Raw genomic sequence first — 24,920 nt, 5'->3', positions numbered from 1 at the left:
GCTTGTCTAAGTCTTCATGTCCGTGGGTCTGCCTTACCTGTTCTGATTCCACACTAGCTTCTTTCAGTTTATCCTCTGTTGCCTCTTTACATTTCTTCAGGTGTCTAACTATTTCTTCCAATTCCTGAAAACGTGATACAGAGATTTTTGACAAACTCCCAATGTACTATATATGGAAGAAAAAGCTTCAATATGTTAATAAATAAGCCACCATATTATGAAAGTATGATGGGGTACTTTCTAACTCCAGGTGCTACCAGACTATAGGATAAAAACAATTATTTTCAGTTGAACCTACAGTATACATTTTTGTATATGATTATAGATTTTGATTTACAGATTGTCCTGAGAGATGATTAACATCTCTTTCCAGAACTGGAGAATACTTTTCATAGCAGACAATCTCTGTTGGAAGGCAAGAGTTTGACGGTCTCTTGAAGTCCCTTTTCCTTAATAAAATGTGCTTTTCATTAGGTTGGGAGTAGTTAAAGTCCTGTAATGGCAACAGATATATCTGAGCTACGGGGAAGAACCAAGGGGTGTAAAGTTCCTGAAAGACTATGAAGTTCACAAGTCTTACTTAGTAACTAGTACTTTGCATATGTGAGCTTTAGCCATTCTTTAAAAATGAGTATCATTTGTGTTAGGTTGAACATGAAGACGAGGTGCCATAGTCAAAGCTCCAGGCTTCATTCCTACATATGATTCTAAGGACTTAGCTAAGATGAACGACTTGTAAGTTTGTCTTCTTCTATAGAGCCTAGAAAAGCCAGGTGCCCTCATGCCGGGTTTTGCACATGCCCTTTGCTGGTAATCTCTGAGATGAATCTTAAGAACCCTTTTACCTGGCACCAATGCTCCAGCTCCCAACTCCTCTTCTGCTCTGCCTCGAGTTGCAGCTTTTGCTCTTTCTTCTGAGCCGACAGATCATGTTGGCTCTTGGCCAACAGCTGCATCTCCTGCTGTAGGTTAGTAATTTCAGATACACATTTCTGGATACTCAGTGACTGGTAGGGCACAAAGAGGGAGACGGTTGGTGAACCTGTCCAAGTTTGGGATTTCATGTGAATGGTAAACAGAGTGTGTGGAAATCATCTACCCATTCTTAGCCTTTTTTTCTGATACTGATCCTTAATTAACTCCATTTGGCTCAATTCTGTTTCTAAGTGCTGAAAGTAAATGTGGAAATAACATAGAAAGATGATCAGTGGAAAAACTGGCTTGCTCTTTTTGCCTATAGGCTGACAGAAAGAATCCCACATGAGATCCACAGTTACCAGTTCCTGCTGGGCTCTCCTTCCCATCCAGCCCCCTGACCCCGAAAGAGCTAAGTCTTGTACAATCACTGTGGAAGAGACAGCTGGGGAGCCAGAATGTGACACTGGCAGCTAATGAGAAACCAAACACTGATGCAGCAGTATCTCTGCGGGAAAAAGAGTCTCCCCACACCTCCCCGCAGGCAATCTGCCCACTTCCCAGGTGTAGCTGTAATTCCCAGAGAACACATGGTGGTGGTGGGGCTCTGAAACCATCTTCCCCAGACACCACTCCCTGCCTGGATCCTCATCAGATACTAAGGAGGAGAGGAGATTCAGGGTTTCTCATACAAACTTCCTCCTCTCTATGTTCTGAGCATTATTCGCCTTAGCTGATAAGTGGAACTTAATTTGGGCCTTTTGATCCTTTATTTTCTCCTTGCTGCTGTTCAGTACCTTTTCCAACTCTGTCAGTTTCTGCCGCAGCTCCCGGTTGGTCCGGGATACTTCCACTTCTCTGAAGTTGCTTTCATCAAGGGCTTTCTTCAGCTGTGGGATACAAAGGGAAAATTAGAACATTTTAACCTTCCATTCAGGAAGAGAAGCTTATGTTTAGCTGTGTCCCTATATTTTGTTCTTTTTGGACCTTTCTTTTAAAAAGGAGGTTAAGTGATGGGACTTCCCTGGTGGTCCAGTGGCTAAGACTCTGTGCTCCCAATGCATGGGGGCCGGGTTTGATCCCTGGTCAGGGAACTAGATCCTGCGTGCCACAACTAAAGATCCTGTGTGCTGCAACTAAGGCCTGGCACAGCCAAATAAATAGATATTTTAAAAAGGAGGGTAAGTGAGGCAATATTAAGAAGTAGATTTGTGGAGAAACACTCTCAGTGATTTTCATAATTTTTAACACTAAAGAACACAATTTTTCTTAGAACAGATAATGTAAATGTATGTTCGTCATTTGCTTTCTAAGAGCATGGCTTTGGAATCAGACAGAAGTTAAAATCTCAGCTTCACCACACACTAGTCAAGTAATTTCAGATAATTAACTTCCCTAAGCTTCAGGTTCATCATTGGAAAAGTATGAGAATAGCCTACTTCATAGGGTTCATGTAACAGTTAAACAAGAGGAGGCAGAGAAGGAATATAGAGCCTGGCACACACTAATTGCTCAGTGCTCATTGCTGTGCTTTAAAGGTTTTTTTTTTTTTTTGAAGCTTAAGCTTGTCTCTTTCTGTCACTTGTGACCTCATGTATGGAGAAGTGAAAATAAATTATATGGAGTGTATGTAAGTACACCTGTCAGTTATTGACTATCCTTGCATCTATTTTTATAATCTTGCTTTATTTTCTCTAGAGGTATAGTTGATTTATTATATTATATTAGATTTAGGTGTATGACATAGTGATTAAAAATTTTTATAGATTATACTCGTTATTATAAAATACTGGCTATATGCCCTGTGCTGTACAATATATCCTTGCAGCTTATTTACATAGTAGTTTATACTTCTTATGAATATTGCTTTTTGTTTAGAAATTTTACTAAACTTCTCTAGTGGAAAAATAACATAGTGATTACTATTGAAAACAAGACAACAGGCCCACAATGAAGTCACTTATGCTAAACCTTATGTCACCAAACTGAGACTTAATTACAGTTTTGGCTCTCCCAGAAAAGAACTCTTAAACCAGTCAATCAGAAATGGCCTGATCAGCATTAGGTGAGTAATCTGCCTGACAGACCCCTGCCATCCCTTAAAGGAAGTAACTCTGCTACTAGTAACTAATCTACTTTTTTGCCTAGTATAACTTCCTTGTTCCTGCTCCCCTCTGCCTATAAAAGTCTTTCATTTTATACAACTCCTCAGAGCGCCTTTCTATTGCAATCGATTGCATACTGCCTGACTCAAATTGATTTTTGTTCAAATAAACTCTTAATTTTATTATTCCTCAATTTATCTTTTAACAGTACTGAAATCATTTTACAGAGTTCCCCTTCTTCCTCATATGCCCTTAAATGAGTACCACTGGATTTGTAGGAAGAAGAGACGGCAGCTCTCCTCCCCCTTCACTCTCCTCCACGCCCCAGGTCCTACCTGGTCTCTGGGGGTTCCTCCCAAACCCTTAGGTGTCCGTGGTCCCCCAGGTGCCCTCGTTGTGAGCAGACGCGGATTCCGCATCCTCCTAGTGCACCGTCTTCACCAAGCCCCCCCATATTCCTTTTAATATACCATTCTGACAGTCATATTATCATGTAACTTAAAGTCTATAAAGGGGATAAACTGGCAGCAATGTCACTGTGATACCTGTAGCTTAAGAATCTCTTCGTTTTCGAATTTTATTTATTTATTATACAGCACGTTCTTATTGGTTATCTATTTTATACATATTAGTGTAGATATGTCAATCCCAATTCCAGGGATTTCTGGAATTTCAGGGGCTTGGACGACCAAGTTAATATTAGTCAATGTCAATCAATCTTTTAGCATTCTATGATGTCTCATCAAGACACAGAATCTTAATCTAAAACTATTCTTTATAACGGAGGCTATACTAAGGTATTGGTTGTTGCCTTTTGCACTCCTGACAACTGTGTTACTGAAGGATATTACACGGACTTGTGTTTCAGGGTCATCGTGCCTGAGGAAGCTTGTCTAAGTCTTCATGTCCGTGGGTCTGCCTTACCTGTTCTGATTCCACACTAGCTTCTTTCAGTTTATCCTCTGTTGCCTCTTTACATTTCTTCAGGTGTCTAACTATTTCTTCCAATTCCTGAAAACGTGATACAGAGATTTTTGACAAACTCCCAATGTACTATATATGGAAGAAAAAGCTTCAATATGTTAATAAATAAGCCACCATATTATGAAAGTATGATGGGGTACTTTCTAACTCCAGGTGCTACCAGACTATAGGATAAAAACAATTATTTTCAGTTGAACCTACAGTATACATTTTTGTATATGATTATAGATTTTGATTTACAGATTGTCCTGAGAGATGATTAACATCTCTTTCCAGAACTGGAGAATACTTTTCATAGCAGACAATATCTGTTGGAAGGCAAGAGTTTGACGGTCTCTTGAAGTCCCTTTTCCTTAATAAAATGTGCTTTTCATTAGGTTGGGAGTAGTTAAAGTCCTGTAATGGCAACAGATATATCTGAGCTACGGGGAAGAACCAAGGGGTGTAAAGTTCCTGAAAGACTATGAAGTTCACAAGTCTTACTTAGTAACTAGTACTTTGCATATGTGAGCTTTAGCCATTCTTTAAAAATGAGTATCATTTGTGTTAGGTTGAACATGAAGACGAGGTGCCATAGTCAAAGCTCCAGGCTTCATTCCTACATATGATTCTAAGGACTTAGCTAAGATGAACGACTTGTAAGTTTGTCTTCTTCTATAGAGCCTAGAAAAGCCAGGTGCCCTCATGCCGGGTTTTGCACATGCCCTTTGCTGGTAATCTCTGAGATGAATCTTAAGAACCCTTTTACCTGGCACCAATGCTCCAGCTCCCAACTCCTCTTCTGCTCTGCCTCGAGTTGCAGCTTTTGCTCTTTCTTCTGAGCCGACAGATCATGTTGGCTCTTGGCCAACAGCTGCATCTCCTGCTGTAGGTTAGTAATTTCAGATACACATTTCTGGATACTCAGTGACTGGTAGGGCACAAAGAGGGAGACGGTTGGTGAACCTGTCCAAGTTTGGGATTTCATGTGAATGGTAAACAGAGTGTGTGGAAATCATCTACCCATTCTTAGCCTTTTTTTCTGATACTGATCCTTAATTAACTCCATTTGGCTCAATTCTGTTTCTATGTGCTGAAAGTAAATGTGGAAATAACATAGAAAGATGATCAGTGGAAAAACTGGCTTGCTCTTTTTGCCTATAGGCTGACAGAAAGAATCCCACATGAGATCCACAGTTACCAGTTCCTGCTGGGCTCTCCTTCCCATCCAGCCCCCTGACCCCGAAAGAGCTAAGTCTTGTACAATCACTGTGGAAGAGACAGCTGGGGAGCCAGAATGTGACACTGGCAGCTAATGAGAAACCAAACACTGATGCAGCAGTATCTCTGCGGGAAAAAGAGTCACACCCCCACCTCCCCCCAGGCAATCTGCCCACTTCCCAGGTGTAGCTGTAATTCCCAGAGAACACATGGTGGTGGTGGGGCTCTGAAACCATCTTCCCCAGACACCACTCCCTGCCTGGATCCTCATCAGATACTAAGGAGGAGAGGAGAGTCAGGGTTTCTCATACAACCTTCCTCCTCTCTATGTTCTGAGCATTATTCGCCTTAGCTGATAAGTGGAACTTAATTTGGGCCTTTTGATCCTTTATTTTCTCCTTGCTGCTGTTCAGTACCTTTTCCAACTCTGTCAGTTTCTGCTGCAGCTCCCGGTTGGTCCGGGATACTTCCACTTCTCTGAAGTTGCTTTCATCAAGGGCTTTCTTCAGCTGTGGGATACAAAGGGAAAATTAGAACATTTTAACCTTCCATTCAGTAAGAGAAGCTTATGTTTAGCTGTGTCCCTATATTTTGTTCTTTTTGGACCTTTCTTTTAAAAAGGAGGTTAAGTGATGGGACTTCCCTGGTGGTTCAGTGGCTAAGACTGTGTGCTCCCAATGCATGGGGGCCGGGTTTGATCCCTGGTCAGGGAACTAGATCCTGTGTGCCACAACTAAAGATCCTGTGTGCTGCAACTAAGACCTGGCACAGCCAAATAAATAGATATTTTAAAAAGGAGGGTAAGTGAGGCAATATTAAGAAGTAGATTTGTGGAGAAACACTCTCAGTGATTTTCATAATTTTTAACACTAAAGAACACAATTTTTCTTAGAACAGATAATGTAAATGTATGTTCGTCATTTGCTTTCTAAGAGCATGGCTTTGGAATCAGACAGAAGTTAAAATCTCAGCTTCACCACACACTAGTCAAGTAATTTCAGATAATTAACTTCCCTAAGCTTCAGGTTCATCATTGGAAAAGTATGAGAATAGCCTACTTCATAGGGTTCATGTAACAGTTAAACAAGAGGAGGCAGAGAAGGAATATAGAGCCTGGCACACACTAATTGCTCAGTGCTCATTGCTGTGCTTTAAAGGTTTTTTTTTTTAAAGCTTAAGTTTGTCTCTTTCTGTCACTTGTGACCTCATGTATGGAGAAGTGAAAATAAATTATATGGAGTGTATGTAAGTACACCTGTCAGTTATTGACTATCCTTGCATCTATTTTTATAATCTTGCTTTATTTTCTCTAGACGTATAGTTGATTTATTATATTAGATTTAGGTGTATGACATAGTGATTAAAAATTTTTATAGATTATACTCGTTATTATAAAATACTGGCTATATTCCCTGTGCTGTACAATATATCCTTGCAGCTTATTTACATAGTAGTTTATACTTCTTATGAATATTGCTTTTTGTTTAGAAATTTTACTAAACTTCTCTAGTGGAAAAATAACATAGTGATTACTATTGAAAACAAGACAACAGGCCCACAATGAAGTCACTTATGCTAAACCTTATGTCACCAAACTGAGACTTAATTACAGTTTTGGCTCTCCCAGAAAAGAACTCTTAAACCAGTCAATCAGAAATGGCCTGATCAGCCTTAGGTGAGTAATCTGCCTGACAGACCCCTGCCATCCCTTAAAGGAAGTAACTCTGCTACTAGTAACTAATCTACTTTTTTGCCTAGTATAACTTCCTTGTTCCTGCTCCCCTCTGCCTATAAAAGTCTTTCATTTTATACAACTCCTCAGAGTGCCTTTCTATTGCAATCGATTGCATACTGCCTGACTCAAATTGATTTTTGTTCAAATAAACTCTTAATTTTATTATTCCTCAATTTATCTTTTAACAGTACTGAAATCATTTTACAGAGTTCCCCTTCTTCCTCATATGCCCTTAAATGAGTACCACTGGATTTGTAGGAAGAAGAGACGGCAGCTCTCCTCCCCCTTCACTCCCCCACACGCCCCAGGTCCTACCTGGTCTCTGGGGGTTCCTCCCGTCCCCTTAGGTGTCCGAGGTCCCCCAGGTGCCCTCGTTGTGAGCAGACGCGGATTCCGCATCCTCCTAGTGCACCGTCTTCACACCGCCCCCCCCATATTCCGTTTAATATACCATTCTGACAGTCATATTATCATGTAACTTAAAGTCTATAAAGGGGATAAACTGGCAGCAATGTCACTGTGATACCTTTAGCTTAAGAATCTCTTCGTTTTCGAATTTTATTTATTTATTATACAGCACGTTCTTATTGGTTATCTATTTTATACATATTAGTGTAGATATGTCAATCCCAATTCCAGGGATTTCTGGAATTTCAGGGGCTTGGACGACCAAGTTAATATTAGTCAATGTCAATCTTTTAGCATTCTATGATGTCTCATCAAGACACAGAATCTTAATCTAAAACTATTCTTTATAACGGAGGCTATACTAAGGTATTGGTTGTTGCCTTTTGCACTCCTGACAACTGTGTTACTGAAGGATATTACACGGACTTGTGTTTCAGGGTCATCGTGTCTGAGGAAGCTTGTCTAAGTCTTCATGTCCGTGGGTCTGCCTTACCTGTTCTGATTCCACACTAGCTTCTTTCAGTTTATCCTCTGTTGCCTCTTTCCATTTCTTCAGGTGTCTAACTGTTTCTTCCAATTCCTGAAAACGTGATACAGAGATTTTTGACAAACTCCCAATGTACTATATATGGAAGAAAAAGCTTCAATATTGTAATAAATGAGCCACCAAATTATGAAAGTATGATGGGGTACTTTCTAACTCCAGGTGCTACCAGACTATAGGATAAAAACTATTATTTTCAGTTGAACCTACAGTATACATTTGTGTATATGATTATAGATTTTGATTTACAGATTCTCCTGAGAAAAGATGATTAACATCTCTTTCCAGAACTGGAGAATACTTTTCATAGCAGACAATCTCTGTTGGAAGGCAAGAGCTTGATGGTCTCTTGAAATCCCTTTTTAGTAATAAAATGTGCTTTTCATTAGGTTGGGAGTAGATAAAAGTCCTGTAACGGCAACAGATGTATCTGAGCTACGGGGAAGAACCAAGGGGTGTAAAGTTCCTGAAAGACTATGAAGTTCACAAGTCTTACTTAGTAACTAGTACTTTGCATCTGTGAGCTTTAGCCGTTCTTCAAAAATGAGTATCATTTTTATTAAGTTGAACATGAAGACGAGGTGCCATAGTCAAAGCTCCAGGCTTCATTCCTACATATGATTCTAAGGACTTAGCTAAGATGAACGACTTGTAAGTTTGTCTTCTTCTATAGAGCCTAGAAAAGCCAGGTGCCCTCATGCTGGGTTTTGCACATGGCCTTTGCTGGTAATCTCTGAGGTGAGTCTTAGGAACCCTTTTACCTGGCACCGATGCTCCAGCTCCCACCTCCTCTTCTGCTCTGCCTCGAGTTGCAGCTTTTGCTGTTTATTCTGAGCTGACAGATCATGCTGGCTCTTGGCCAATGGCTGCATTTCCTGCTGTAGGTTAGTCGTTTCAGATACACATTTCTGGATACTCAGTGACTGGTAGGGCACAAAGAGGGAGACGGTTGGTGAACCTGCCCAAGTTTGGGATTTCGTGTGAATGGTAAACAGTGTGTGGAAATAATCTACCCTTTCATAGCTTTCTTTCTGATACTGATCCTTAATTAGCTCCCTTTGCCTCAATTCTGTTTCTATTTGCTGAATGTAAATGTGGAAATAACATAGAAAGATGATCAGTGGAAAAACTGGCTTGCTCTTTTTGCCTATAGGCTGACAGAAAGAATCCCACATGAGATCCACAGTTACCAGTTCCTGCTGGGCTCTCCTTCCCATCCAGCCCCCTGACCCCGAAAGAGCTAAGTCTTGTACAATCACTGTGGAAGAGACAGCTGGGGAGCCAGAATGTGACACTGGCAGCTAATGAGAAACCAAACACTGATGCAGCAGTATCTCTGCAGGACAAAGAGTCTCCCCCCACCTCCCCCCAGGCAATCTGCCCACTTCCCAGGTGTAGCTGTAATTCCCAGAGAACACATGGTGGTGGTGGGGCTCTGAAACCATCTTCCCCAGACACCACTCCCTGCCTGGATCCTCATCAGATACTAAGGAGGAGAGGAGAGTCAGGGTTTCTCATACAACCTTCCTCCTCTCTATGTTCTGAGCATTATTCGCCTTAGCTGATAAGTGGAACTTAATTTGGGCCTTTTGATCCTTTATTTTCTCCTTGCTGCTGTTCAGTACCTTTTCCAACTCTGTCAGTTTCTGCTGCAGCTCCCGGTTGGTCCGGGATACTTCCACTTCTCTGAAGTTGCTTTCATCAAGGGCTTTCTTCAGCTGTGGGATACAAAGGGAAAATTAGAACATTTTAACCTTCCATTCAGTAAGAGAAGCTTATGTTTAGCTGTGTCCCTATATTTTGTTCTTTTTGGACCTTTCTTTTAAAAAGGAGGTTAAGTGATGGGACTTCCCTGGTGGTTCAGTGGCTAAGACTGTGTGCTCCCAATGCATGGGGGCCGGGTTTGATCCCTGGTCAGGGAACTAGATCCTGTGTGCCACAACTAAAGATCCTGTGTGCTGCAACTAAGACCTGGCACAGCCAAATAAATAGATATTTTAAAAAGGAGGGTAAGTGAGGCAATATTAAGAAGTAGATTTGTGGAGAAACACTCTCAGTGATTTTCATAATTTTTAACACTAAAGAACACAATTTTTCTTAGAACAGATAATGTAAATGTATGTTCGTCATTTGCTTTCTAAGAGCATGGCTTTGGAATCAGACAGAAGTTAAAATCTCAGCTTCACCACACACTAGTCAAGCAATTTCAGATAATTAACTTCCCTAAGCTGCAGGTTCATCATTGGAAAAGTATGAGAATAGCCTACTTCATAGGATTCATGTAACAGTTATACAAGAGGAGGCAGAGAAGGAATATAGAGCCTGGCACACACTAATTGCTCAGTGCTCATTGCTGTGCTTTAAAGGTTTTTTTTTTTAAAGCTTAAGTTTGTCTCTTTCTGTCACTTGTGACCTCATGTATGGAGAAGTGAAAATAAATTATATGGAGTGTATGTAAGTACACATGTCAGTTATTGACTATCCTTGCATCTATTTTTATAATCTTGCTTTATTTTCTCTAGACGTATAGTTGATTTATTATATTAGATTTAGGTGTATGACATAGTGATTAAAAATTTTTATAGATTATACTCGTTATTATAAAATACTGGCTATATTCCCTGTGCTGTACAATATATCCTTGCAGCTTATTTACATAGTAGTTTATACTTCTTATGAATATTGCTTTTTGTTTAGAAATTTTACTAAACTTCTCTAGTGGAAAAATATCATAGTGATTACTATTGAAAACAAGACAACAGGCCCACAATGAAGTCACTTATGCTAAACCTTATGTCACCAAACTGAGACTTAATTACAGTTTTGGCTCTCCCAGAAAAGAACTCTTAAACCAGTCAATCAGAAATGGCCTGATCAGCCTTAGGTGAGTAATCTGCCTGACAGACCCCTGCCATCCCTTAAAGGAAGTAACTCTGCTACTAGTAACTAATCTACTTTTTTGCCTAGTATAACTTCCTTGTTCCTGCTCCCCTCTGCCTATAAAAGTCTTTCATTTTATACAACTCCTCAGAGTGCCTTTCTATTGCAATCGATTGCATACTGCCTGACTCAAATTGATTTTTGTTCAAATAAACTCTTAATTTTATTATTCCTCAATTTATCTTTTAACAGTACTGAAATCATTTTACAGAGTTCCCCTTCTTCCTCATATGCCCTTAAATGAGTACCACTGGATTTGTAGGAAGAAGAGACGGCAGCTCTCCTCCCCCTTCACTCTCCTCCACGCCCCAGGTCCTACCTGGTCTCTGGGGGTTCCTCCCAAACCCTTAGGTGTCCGTGGTCCCCCAGGTGCCCTCGTTGTGAGCAGACGCGGATTCCGCATCCTCCTAGTGCACCGTCTTCACCAAGCCCCCCCATATTCCTTTTAATATACCATTCTGACAGTCATATTATCATGTAACTTAAAGTCTATAAAGGGGATAAACTGGCAGCAATGTCACTGTGATACCTGTAGCTTAAGAATCTCTTGGTTTTCGAATTTTATTTATTTATTATACAGCACGTTCTTATTGGTTATCTATTTTATACATATTAGTGTAGATATGTCAATCCCCATTCCAGGGATTTCTGGAATTTCAGGGGCTTGGACGACCAAGTTAATATTAGTCAATGTCAATCAATCTTTTAGCATTCTATGATGTCTCATCAAGACACAGAATCTTAATCTAAAACTATTCTTTATAACGGAGGCTATACTAAGGTATTGGTTGTTGCCTTTTGCACTCCTGACAACTGTGTTACTGAAGGATATTACACGGACTTGTGTTTCAGGGTCATCGTGCCTGAGGAAGCTTGTCTAAGTCTTCATGTCCGTGGGTCTGCCTTACCTGTTCTGATTCCACACTAGCTTCTTTCAGTTTATCCTCTGTTGCCTCTTTACATTTCTTCAGGTGTCTAACTATTTCTTCCAATTCCTGAAAACGTGATACAGAGATTTTTGACAAACTCCCAATGTACTATATATGGAAGAAAAAGCTTCAATATGTTAATAAATAAGCCACCATATTATGAAAGTATGATGGGGTACTTTCTAACTCCAGGTGCTACCAGACTATAGGATAAAAACAATTATTTTCAGTTGAACCTACAGTATACATTTTTGTATATGATTATAGATTTTGATTTACAGATTGTCCTGAGAGATGATTAACATCTCTTTCCAGAACTGGAGAATACTTTTCATAGCAGACAATATCTGTTGGAAGGCAAGAGTTTGACGGTCTCTTGAAGTCCCTTTTCCTTAATAAAATGTGCTTTTCATTAGGTTGGGAGTAGTTAAAGTCCTGTAATGGCAACAGATATATCTGAGCTACGGGGAAGAACCAAGGGGTGTAAAGTTCCTGAAAGACTATGAAGTTCACAAGTCTTACTTAGTAACTAGTACTTTGCATATGTGAGCTTTAGCCATTCTTTAAAAATGAGTATCATTTGTGTTAGGTTGAACATGAAGACGAGGTGCCATAGTCAAAGCTCCAGGCTTCATTCCTACATATGATTCTAAGGACTTAGCTAAGATGAACGACTTGTAAGTTTGTCTTCTTCTATAGAGCCTAGAAAAGCCAGGTGCCCACATGCTGGGTTTTGCACATGGCCTTTGCTGGTAATCTCTGAGATGAATCTTAAGAACCCTTTTACCTGGCACCAATGCTCCAGCTCCCAACTCCTCTTCTGCTCTGCCTCGAGTTGCAGCTTTTGCTCTTTCTTCTGAGCCGACAGATCATGTTGGCTCTTGGCCAACAGCTGCATCTCCTGCTGTAGGTTAGTAATTTCAGATACACATTTCTGGATACTCAGTGACTGGTAGGGCACGAAGAGGGAGACGGTTGGTGAACCTGTCCAAGTTTGGGATTTCATGTAAATGGTAAACAGAGTGTGTGGAAATCATCTACCCATTCTTAGCCTTTTTTTCTGATACTGATCCTTAATTAACTCCATTTGGCTCAATTCTGTTTCTATGTGCTGAAAGTAAATGTGGAAATAACATAGAAAGATGATCAGTGGAAAAACTGGCTTGCTCTTTTTGCCTATAGGCTGACAGAAAGAATCCCACATGAGATCCACAGTTACCAGTTCCTGCTGGGCTCTCCTTCCCATCCAGCCCCCTGACCCCGAAAGAGCTAAGTCTTGTACAATCACTGTGGAAGAGACAGCTGGGGAGCCAGAATGTGACACTGGCAGCTAATGAGAAACCAAACACTGATGCAGCAGTATCTCTGCGGGACAAAGAGTCTCCCCCCTCCTCCCCGCAGGCAATCTGCCCACTTCCCAGGTGTAGCTGTAATTCCCAGAGAACACATGGTGGTGGGGGGGCTCTGAAACCATCTTCCCCAGACACCACTCCCTGCCTGGATCCTCATCAGATACTAAGGAGGAGAGGAGAGTCAGCGTTTCTCATACAACCTTCCTCCTCTCTATGTTCTGAGAATTATTCGCCTTAGCTGATAAGTGGAACTTAATTTGGGCCTTTTGATCCTTTATTTTCTCCTTGCTGCTGTTCAGTACCTTTTCCAACTCTGTCAGTTTCTGCTGCAGCTCCCGGTTGGTCCGGGATACTTCCACTTCTCTGAAGTTGCTTTCATCAAGGGCTTTCTTCAGCTGTGGGATACAAAGGGAAAATTAGAACATTTTAACCTTCCATTCAGTAAGAGAAGCTTATGTTTAGCTGTGTCCCTATATTTTGTTCTTTTTGGACCTTTCTTTTAAAAAGGAGGTTAAGTGATGGGACTTCCCTGGTGGTTCAGTGGCTAAGACTCTGTGCTCCCAATGCATGGGGGCCGGGTTTGATCCCTGGTCAGGGAACTAGATCCTGTGTGCCACAACTAAAGATCCTGTGTGCTGCAACTAAGACCTGGCACAGCCAAATAAATAGATATTTTAAAAAGGAGGGTAAGTGAGGCAATATTAAGAAGTAGATTTGTGGAGAAACACTCTCAGTGATTTTCATAATTTTTAACACTAAAGAACACAATTTTTCTTAGAACAGATAATGTAAATGTATGTTCGTCATTTGCTTTCTAAGAGCATGGCTTTGGAATCAGACAGAAGTTAAAATCTCAGCTTCACCACACACTAGTCAAGTAATTTCAGATAATTAACTTCCCTAAGCTTCAGGTTCATCATTGGAAAAGTATGAGAATAGCCTACTTCATAGGGTTCATGTAACAGTTAAACAAGAGGAGGCAGAGAAGGAATATAGAGCCTGGCACACAATAATTGCTCAGTGCTCATTGCTGTGCTTTAAAGGTTTTTTTTTTTTTAAAGCTTAAGTTCGTCTCTTTCTGTCACTTGTGACCTCATGTATGGAGAAGTGAAAATAAATTATATGGAGTGTATGTAAGTACACCTGTCAGTTATTGACTATCCTTGCATCTATTTTTATAATCTTGCTTTATTTTCTCTAGAGGTATAGTTGATTTATTATATTATATTAGATTTAGGTGTATGACATAGTGATTAAAAATTTTTATAGATTATACTCGTTATTATAAAATACTGGCTATATGCCCTGTGCTGTACAATATATCCTTGCAGCTTATTTACATAGTAGTTTATACTTCTTATGAATATTGCTTTTTGTTTAGAAATTTTACTAAACTTCTCTAGTGGAAAAATAACATAGTGATTACTATTGAAAACAAGACAACAGGCCCACAATGAAGTCACTTATGCTAAACCTTATGTCACCAAACTGAGACTTAATTACAGTTTTGGCTCTCCCAGAAAAGAACTCTTAAACCAGTCAATCAGAAATGGCCTGATCAGCCTTAGGTGAGTAATCTGCCTGACAGACCCCTGCCATCCCTTAAAGGAAGTAACTCTGCTACTAGTAACTAATCTACTTTTTTGCCTAGTATAACTTCCTTGTTCCTGCTCCCCTCTGCCTATAAAAGTCTTTCATTTTATACAACTCCTCAGAGTGCCTTTCTATTGCAATCGATTGCATACTGCCTGACTCAAATTGATTTTTGTTCAAATAAACTCTTAATTTTATTATTCCTCAATTTATCTTTTAACAGTACTGAAATCATTTTACAGAGTTCCCCTTCTTCCTCATATGCCCTTAAATGAGTACCACTGGATTTGTAGGAAGAAGAGACGGCAGCTCTCCTCCCCCTTCACTCCCCCACACGCCCCAGGTCCTACCTGGTCTCTGGGGGTTCCTCCCGTCCCCTTAGGTGTCCGAGGTCCCCCAGGTGCCCTCGTTGTGAGCAGATGCGGATTCCGCATCCTCCTAGTGCACCGTCTTCACCAAGCCCCCCCCATATTCCTTTTAATATACCATTCTGACAGTCATATTATCATGTAACTTAAAGTCTATAAAGGGGATAAACTGGCAGCAATGTCACTGTGATACCTTTAGCTTAAGAATCTCTTCGTTTTCGAATTTTATTTATTTATTATACAGCACGTTCTTATTGGTTATCTATTTTATACATATTAGTGTAGATATGTCAATCCCAAGTCCAGGGATTTCTGGAATTTCAGGGGCTTGGACGACCAAGTTAATATTAGTCAATGTCAATCTTTTAGCATTCTATGATGTCTCATCAAGACACAGAATCTTAATCTAAAACTATTCTTTATAACGGAGGCTATACTAAGGTATTGGTTCTTGCCTTTTGCACTCCTGACAACTGTGTTACTGAAGGATATTACACGGACTTGTGTTTCAGGGTCATCGTGTCTGAGGAAGCTTGTCTAAGTCTTCATGTCCGTGGGTCTGCCTTACCTGTTCTGATTCCACACTAGCTTCTTTCAGTTTATCCTCTGTTGCCTCTTTCCATTTCTTCAGGTGTCTAACTGTTTCTTCCAATTCCTGAAAACGTGATACAGAGATTTTTGACAAACTCCCAATGTACTATATATGGAAGAAAAAGCTTCAATATTGTAATAAATGAGCCACCAAATTATGAAAGTATGATGGGGTACTTTCTAACTCCAGGTGCTACCAGACTATAGGATAAAAACTATTATTTTCAGTTGAACCTACAGTATACATTTGTGTATATGATTATAGATTTTGATTTACAGATTCTCCTGAGAAAAGATGATTAACATCTCTTTCCAGAACTGGAGAATACTTTTCATAGCAGACAATCTCTGTTGGAAGGCAAGAGCTTGATGGTCTCTTGAAATCCCTTTTTAGTAATAAAATGTGCTTTTCATTAGGTTGGGAGTAGATAAAAGTCCTGTAACGGCAACAGATGTATCTGAGCTACGGGGAAGAACCAAGGGGTGTAAAGTTCCTGAAAGACTATGAAGTTCACAAGTCTTACTTAGTAACTAGTACTTTGCATCTGTGAGCTTTAGCCGTTCTTCAAAAATGAGTATCATTTTTATTAAGTTGAACATGAAGACGAGGTGCCATAGTCAAAGCTCCAGGCTTCATTCCTACATATGATTCTAAGGACTTAGCTAAGATGAACGACTTGTAAGTTTGTCTTCTTCTATAGAGCCTAGAAAAGCCAGGTGCCCTCATGCTGGGTTTTGCACATGGCCTTTGCTGGTAATCTCTGAGGTGAGTCTTAGGAACCCTTTTACCTGGCACCGATGCTCCAGCTCCCACCTCCTCTTCTGCTCTGCCTCGAGTTGCAGCTTTTGCTGTTTCTTCTGAGCTGACAGATCATGCTGGCTCTTGGCCAATGGCTGCATTTCCTGCTGTAGGTTAGTCGTTTCAGATACACATTTCTGGATACTCAGTGACTGGTAGGGCACAAAGAGGGAGACGGTTGGTGAATCTGTCCAAGTTTGGGATTTCGTGTGAATGGTAAACAGTGTGTGGAAATCATCTACCCTTTCATAGCTTTCTTTCTGATACTGATCCTTAATTAGCTCCCTTCTCCTCAATTCTGTTTCTATTTGCTGAATGTAAATGTGGAAATAACATAGAAAGATGATCAGTGGAAAAACTGGCTTGCTCTTTTTGCCTATAGGCTGACAGAAAGAATCCCACATGAGATCCACAGTTACCAGTTCCTGCTGGGCTCTCCTTCCCATCCAGCCCCCTGACCCCGAAAGAGCTAAGTCTTGTACAATCACTGTGGAAGAGACAGCTGGGGAGCCAGAATGTGACACTGGCAGCTAATGAGAAACCAAACACTGATGCAGCAGTATCTCTGCAGGACAAAGAGTCTCCCCCCACCTCCCCCCAGGCAATCTGCCCACTTCCCAGGTGTAGCTGTAATTCCCAGAGAACACATGGTGGTGGTGGGGCTCTGAAACCATCTTCCCCAGACACCACTCCCTGCCTGGATCCTCATCAGATACTAAGGAGGAGAGGAGAGTCAGGGTTTCTCATACAACCTTCCTCCTCTCTATGTTCTGAGCATTATTCGCCTTAGCTGATAAGTGGAACTTAATTTGGGCCTTTTGATCCTTTATTTTCTCCTTGCTGCTGTTCAGTACCTTTTCCAACTCTGTCAGTTTCTGCTGCAGCTCCCGGTTGGTCCGGGATACTTCCACTTCTCTGAAGTTGCTTTCATCAAGGGCTTTCTTCAGCTGTGGGATACAAAGGGAAAATTAGAACATTTTAACCTTCCATTCAGTAAGAGAAGCTTATGTTTAGCTGTGTCCCTATATTTTGTTCTTTTTGGACCTTTCTTTTAAAAAGGAGGTTAAGTGATGGGACTTCCCTGGTGGTTCAGTGGCTAAGACTCTGTGCTCCCAATGCATGGGGGCCGGGTTTGATCCCTGGTCAGGGAACTAGATCCTGTGTGCCACAACTAAAGATCCTGTGTGCTGCAACTAAGACCTGGCACAGCCAAATAAATAGATATTTTAAAAAGGAGGGTAAGTGAGGCAATATTAAGAAGTAGATTTGTGGAGAAACACTCTCAGTGATTTTCATAATTTTTAACACTAAAAAACACAATTTTTCTTAGAACAGATAATGTAAATGTATGTTCGTCATTTGCTTTCTAAGAGCATGGCTTTGGAATCAGACAGAAGTTAAAATCTCAGCTTCACCACACACTAGTCAAGCAATTTCAGATAATTAACTTCCCTAAGCTGCAGGTTCATCATTGGAAAAGTATGAGAATAGCCTACTTCATAGGATTCATGTAACAGTTATACAAGAGGAGGCAGAGAAGGAATATAGAGCCTGGCACACACTAATTGCTCAGTGCTCATTGCTGTGCTTTAAAGGTTTTTTTTTTTTTTTTTTTTTTGCTGTACGCGGGCCTCTCACTGCTGTGGCCTCTCCCGTTGCGGAGCACAGGCTCCGGACACACAGGCCCCGCGGCCATGGCTCGCGGGCCCAGCCGCTCCGCGGCATGTGGGATCCTCCGGCATCAGGGCACGAACCCGTGTCCCCTGCATCGGCAGGCGGACTCTTAACCACTGCGCCACCAGGGAGGCCCTAAAGGTTTTTTTTTTTAAAGCTTAAGTTTGTCTCTTTCTGTCACTTGTGACCTCATGTATGGAGAAGTGAAAATAAATTATATGGAGTGTATGTAAGTACACATGTCAGTTATTGACTATCCTTGCATCTATTTTTATAATCTTGCTTTATTTTCTCTAGACGTATAGTTGATTTATTATATTAGATTTAGGTGTATGACATAGTGATTAAAAATTTTTATAGATTATACTCGTTATTATAAAATACTGGCTATATTCCCTGTGCTGTACAATATATCCTTGCAGCTTATTTACATAGTAGTTTATACTTCTTATGAATATTGCTTTTTGTTTAGAAATTTTACTAAACTTCTCTAGTGGAAAAATAACATAGTGATTACTATTGAAAACAAGACAACAGGCCCACAATGAAGTCACTTATGCTAAACCTTATGTCACCAAACTGAGACTTAATTACAGTTTTGGCTCTCCCAGAAAAGAACTCTTAAACCAGTCAATCAGAAATGGCCTGATCAGCCTTAGGTGAGTAATCTGCCTGACAGACCCCTGCCATCCCTTAAAGGAAGTAACTCTGCTACTAGTAACTAATCTACTTTTTTGCCTAGTATAACTTCCTTGTTCCTGCTCCCCTCTGCCTATAAAAGTCTTTCATTTTATACAACTCCTCAGAGTGCCTTTCTATTGCAATCGATTGCATACTGCCTGACTCAAATTGATTTTTGTTCAAATAAACTCTTAATTTTATTATTCCTCAATTTATCTTTTAACAGTACTGAAATCATTTTACAGAGTTCCCCTTCTTCCTCATATGCCCTTAAATGAGTACCACTGGATTTGTAGGAAGAAGAGACGGCAGCTCTCCTCCCCCTTCACTCCCCCACACGCCCCAGGTCCTACCTGGTCTCTGGGGGTTCCTCCCGTCCCCTTAGGTGTCCGAGGTCCCCCAGGTGCCCTCGTTGTGAGCAGACGCGGATTCCGCATCCTCCTAGTGCACCGTCTTCACCCCGCCCCCCCCATATTCCGTTTAATATACCATTCTGACAGTCATATTATCATGTAACTTAAAGTCTATAAAGGGGATAAACTGGCAGCAATGTCACTGTGATACCTTTAGCTTAAGAATCTCTTCGTTTTCGAATTTTATTTATTTATTATACAGCACGTTCTTATTGGTTATCTATTTTATACATATTAGTGTAGATATGTCAATCCCAATTCCAGGGATTTCTGGAATTTCAGGGGCTTGGACGACCAAGTTAATATTAGTCAATGTCAATCTTTTAGCATTCTATGATGTCTCATCAAGACACAGAATCTTAATCTAAAACTATTCTTTATAACGGAGGCTATACTAAGGTATTGGTTGTTGCCTTTTGCACTCCTGACAACTGTGTTACTGAAGGATATTACACGGACTTGTGTTTCAGGGTCATCGTGCCTGAGGAAGCTTGTCTAAGTCTTCATGTCCGTGGGTCTGCCTTACCTGTTCTGATTCCACACTAGCTTCTTTCAGTTTATCCTCTGTTGCCTCTTTCCATTTCTTCAGGTGTCTAACTGTTTCTTCCAATTCCTGAAAACGTGATACAGAGATTTTTGACAAACTCCCAATGTACTATATATGGAAGAAAAAGCTTCAATATTGTAATAAATGAGCCACCAAATTATGAAAGTATGATGGGGTACTTTCTAACTCCAGGTGCTACCAGACTATAGGATAAAAACTATTATTTTCAGTTGAACCTACAGTATACATTTGTGTATATGATTATAGATTTTGATTTACAGATTCTCCTGAGAAAAGATGATTAACATCTCTTTCCAGAACTGGAGAATACTTTTCATAGCAGACAATCTCTGTTGGAAGGCAAGAGCTTGATGGTCTCTTGAAATCCCTTTTTAGTAATAAAATGTGCTTTTCATTAGGTTGGGAGTAGATAAAAGTCCTGTAACGGCAACAGATGTATCTGAGCTACGGGGAAGAACCAAGGGGTGTAAAGTTCCTGAAAGACTATGAAGTTCACAAGTCTTACTTAGTAACTAGTACTTTGCATCTGTGAGCTTTAGCCGTTCTTCAAAAATGAGTATCATTTTTATTAAGTTGAACATGAAGACGAGGTGCCATAGTCAAAGCTCCAGGCTTCATTCCTACATATGATTCTAAAGACTTAGCTAAGATGAACGACTTGTAAGTTTGTCTTCTTCTATAGAGCCTAGAAAAGCCAGGTGCCCTCATGCTGGGTTTTGCACATGGCCTTTGCTGGTAATCTCTGAGGTGAGTCTTAGGAACCCTTTTACCTGGCACCGATGCTCCAGCTCCCACCTCCTCTTCTGCTCTGCCTCGAGTTGCAGCTTTTGCTGTTTATTCTGAGCTGACAGATCATGCTGGCTCTTGGCCAATGGCTGCATTTCCTGCTGTAGGTTAGTCGTTTCAGATACACATTTCTGGATACTCAGTGACTGGTAGGGCACAAAGAGGGAGACGGTTGGTGAACCTGCCCAAGTTTGGGATTTCGTGTGAATGGTAAACAGTGTGTGGAAATAATCTACCCTTTCATAGCTTTCTTTCTGATACTGATCCTTAATTAGCTCCCTTCTCCTCAATTCTGTTTCTATTTGCTGAATGTAAATGTGGAAATAACATAGAAAGATGATCAGTGGAAAAACTGGCTTGCTCTTTTTGCCTATAGGCTGACAGAAAGAATCCCACATGAGATCCACAGTTACCAGTTCCTGCTGGGCTCTCCTTCCCATCCAGCCCCCTGACCCCGAAAGAGCTAAGTCTTGTACAATCACTGTGGAAGAGACAGCTGGGGAGCCAGAATGTGACACTGGCAGCTAATGAGAAACCAAACACTGATGCAGCAGTATCTCTGCGGGAAAAAGAGTCACACCCCCACCACCCCCAGGCAATCTGCCCACTTCCCAGGTGTAGCTGTAATTCCCAGAGAACACATGGTGGTGGTGGGGCTCTGAAACCATCTTCCCCAGACACCACTCCCTGCCTGGATCCTCATCAGATACTAAGGAGGAGAGGAGAGTCAGGGTTTCTCATACAACCTTCCTCCTCTCTATGTACTGAGCATTATTCGCCTTAGCTGATAAGTGGAACTTAATTTGGGCCTTTTGATCCTTTATTTTCTCCTTGCTGCTGTTCAGTACCTTTTCCAACTCTGTCAGTTTCTGCTGCAGCTCCCGGTTGGTCCGGGATACTTCCATTTCTCTGAAGTTGCTTTCATCAAGGGCTTTCTTCAGCTGTGGGATACAAAGGGAAAATTAGAACATTTTAACCTTCCATTCAGTAAGAGAAGCTTATGTTTAGCTGTGTCCCTATATTTTGTTCTTTTTGGACCTTTCTTTTAAAAAGGAGGTTAAGTGATGGGACTTCCCTGGTGGTTCAGTGGCTAAGACTCTGTGCTCCCAATGCATGGGGGCCGGGTTTGATCCCTGGTCAGGGAACTAGATCCTGTGTGCCACAACTAAAGATCCTGTGTGCTGCAACTAAGACCTGGCACAGCCAAATAAATAGATATTTTAAAAAGGAGGGTAAGTGAGGCAATATTAAGAAGTAGATTTGTGGAGAAACACTCTCAGTGATTTTCATAATTTTTAACACTAAAGAACACAATTTTTCTTAGAACAGATAATGTAAATGTATGTTCGTCATTTGCTTTCTAAGAGCATGGCTTTGGAATCAGACAGAAGTTAAAATCTCAGCTTCACCACACACTAGTCAAGTAATTTCAGATAATTAACTTCCCTAAGCTTCAGGTTCATCATTGGAAAAGTATGAGAATAGCCTACTTCATAGGGTTCATGTAACAGTTAAACAAGAGGAGGCAGAGAAGGAATATAGAGCCTGGCACACAATAATTGCTCAGTGCTCATTGCTGTGCTTTAAAGGTTTTTTCTTTTTAAAAGCTTAAGTTCGTCTCTTTCTGTCACTTGTGACCTCATGTATGGAGAAGTGAAAATAAATTATATGGAGTGTATGTAAGTACACCTGTCAGTTATTGACTATCCTTGCATCTATTTTTATAATCTTGCTTTATTTTCTCTAGAGGTATAGTTGAATTATTATATTAGATTTAGGTGTATGACATAGTGATTAAAAATTTTTATAGATTATACTCGTTATTATAAAATACTGGCTATATGCCCTGTGCTGTACAATATATCCTTGCAGCTTATTTACATAGTAGTTTATACTTCTTATGAATATTGCTTTTTGTTTAGAAATTTTACTAAACTTCTCTAGTGGAAAAATAACATAGTGATTACTATTGAAAACAAGACAACAGGCCCACAATGAAGTCACTTATGCTAAACCTTATGTCACCAAACTGAGACTTAATTACAGTTTTGGCTCTCCCAGAAAAGAACTCTTAAACCAGTCAATCAGAAATGGCCTGATCAGCATTAGGTGAGTAATCTGCCTGACAGACCCCTGCCATCCCTTAAAGGAAGTAACTCTGCTACTAGTTACTAATCTACTTTTTTGCCTAGTATAACTTCCTTGTTCCTGCTCCCCTCTGCCTATAAAAGTCTTTCATTTTATACAACTCCTCAGAGCGCCTTTCTATTGCAATCGATTGCATACTGCCTGACTCAAATTGATTTTTGTTCAAATAAACTCTTAATTTTATTATTCCTCAATTTATCTTTTAACAGTACTGAAATCATTTTACAGAGTTCCCCTTCTTCCTCATATGCCCTGAAATGAGTACCACTGGATTTGTAGGAAGAAGAGACGGCAGCTCTCCTCCCCCTTCACTCCCCCACACGCTCCAGGTCCTACCTGGTCTCTGGGGGTTCCTTCCGTCCCCTTAGGTGTCCGAGGTCCCCCAGGTGCCCTCATTGTGAGCAGACGCGGATTCCGCATCCTCCTAGTGCACCGTCTTCACCAAGCCCCCCCATATTCCTTTTAATATACCATTCTGACAGTCATATTATCATGTAAATTAAAGTCTATAAAGGGGATAAACTGGCAGCAATGTCACTGTGATACCTGTAGCTTAAGAATCTCTTCGTTTTTGAATTTTATTTATTTATTATACAGCACGTTCTTATTGGTTATCTATTTTATACATATTAGTGTAGATATGTCAATCCCAATTCCAGGGATTTCTGGAATTTCAGGGGCTTGGACGACCAAGTTAATATTAGTCAATGTCAATCAATATTTTCGAATTGATGATGTCTCATGAAGACACAGAATCTTAATCTAAAACTATTCTTTATAACGGAGGCTATACTAAGGTATTGGTGGTTGCCTTTTGCACTCCTGACAACTGTGTTACTGAAGGATATTACACGGACTTGTGTTTCAGGGTCATCGTGCCTGACTAAGCTTGTCTAAGTCTTCATGTCCGTGGGTCTGCCTTACCTGTTCTGATTCCACACTAGCTTCTTTCAGTTTATCCTCTGTTGCCTCTTTCCATTTCTGCAGGTGTCTAACTATTTCTTCCAATTCCTGAAAACGTGATACAGAGATTTTTGACAAACTCCCAATGTACTATATATGGAAGAAAAAGCTTCAATATTGTAATAAATGAGCCATCAAATTATGAAAGTATGATGGGGTACTTTCTAACTCCAGGTGCTACCAGACTATAGGATAAAAACTATTATTTTCAGTTGAACCTACAGTATACATTTGTGTATATGATTATGGATTTTGATATACAGATTCTCCTGAGAAAACATGATTAACATCTCTTTCCAGAACTGGAGAATACTTTTCATAGCAGACAATCTCTGTTGGAAGGCAAGAGCTTGATGGTCTCTTGAAATCCCTTTTTTGTAATAAAATGTGCTTTTCATTAGGTTGGGAGTAGATAAAAGTCCTTTAATGGCAACAGATGTATCTGAGCTACGGGGAAGAACCAAGGGGTGTAAAGTTCCTGAAAGACTATGAAGTTCACAAGTCTTACTTAATAACTAGTACTTTGCATCTGTGAGCTTTAGCCGTTCTTCAAAAATGAGTATCATTTTTATTAAGTTGAACATGAAGACGAGGTGCCATAGTCAAAGCTCCAGGCTTCATTCCTACATATGATTCTAAGGACTTAGCTAAGATGAACGACTTGTAAGTTTGTCTTCTTCTATAGAGCCTAGAAAAGCCAGGTGCCCTCATGCTGGGTTTTGCACATGGCCTTTGCTGGTAATCTCTGAGATGAATCTTAAGAACCCTTTTACCTGGCACCGATGCTCCAGCTCCCACCTCCTCTTCTGCTCTGCCTCGAGTTGCAGCTTTTGCTGTTTCTTCTGAGCTGACAGATCATGCTGGCTCTTGGCCAATGGCTGCATTTCCTGCTGTAGGTTAGTCGTTTCAGATACACATTTCTGGATACTCAGTGACTGGTAGGGCACAAAGAGGGAGACGGTTGGTGAACCTGTCCAAGTTTGGGATTTCGTGTGAATGGTAAACAGTGTGTGGAAATAATCTACCCTTTCATAGCTTTCTTTCTGATACTGATCCTTAATTAGCTCCCTTTGCCTCAATTCTGTTTCTATTTGCTGAATGTAAATGTGGAAATAACATAGAAAGATGATCAGTGGAAAAACTGGCTTGCTCTTTTTGCCTATAGGCTGACAGAAAGAATCCCACATGAGATCCACAGTTACCAGTTCCTGCTGGGCTCTCCTT

General features: G+C 40.5%; 1 pseudogene; it reads right to left on the bottom strand.

Annotated features, from left to right (window-relative positions):
• LOC132495319 (coiled-coil domain-containing protein 150-like) overlaps nucleotides 1-24,920 on the bottom strand; it is an 87,496-nt pseudogene that overhangs the window by 50,425 nt on the left and 12,151 nt on the right.

The sequence above is a fragment of the Mesoplodon densirostris genome, chromosome 8 (genome assembly GCF_025265405.1).
Source record: "Mesoplodon densirostris isolate mMesDen1 chromosome 8, mMesDen1 primary haplotype, whole genome shotgun sequence".
NCBI classification, from domain to species: Eukaryota; Metazoa; Chordata; class Mammalia; order Artiodactyla; family Ziphiidae; genus Mesoplodon; species Mesoplodon densirostris.
This window is presented reverse-complemented; position numbering and strand designations above follow the sequence as displayed.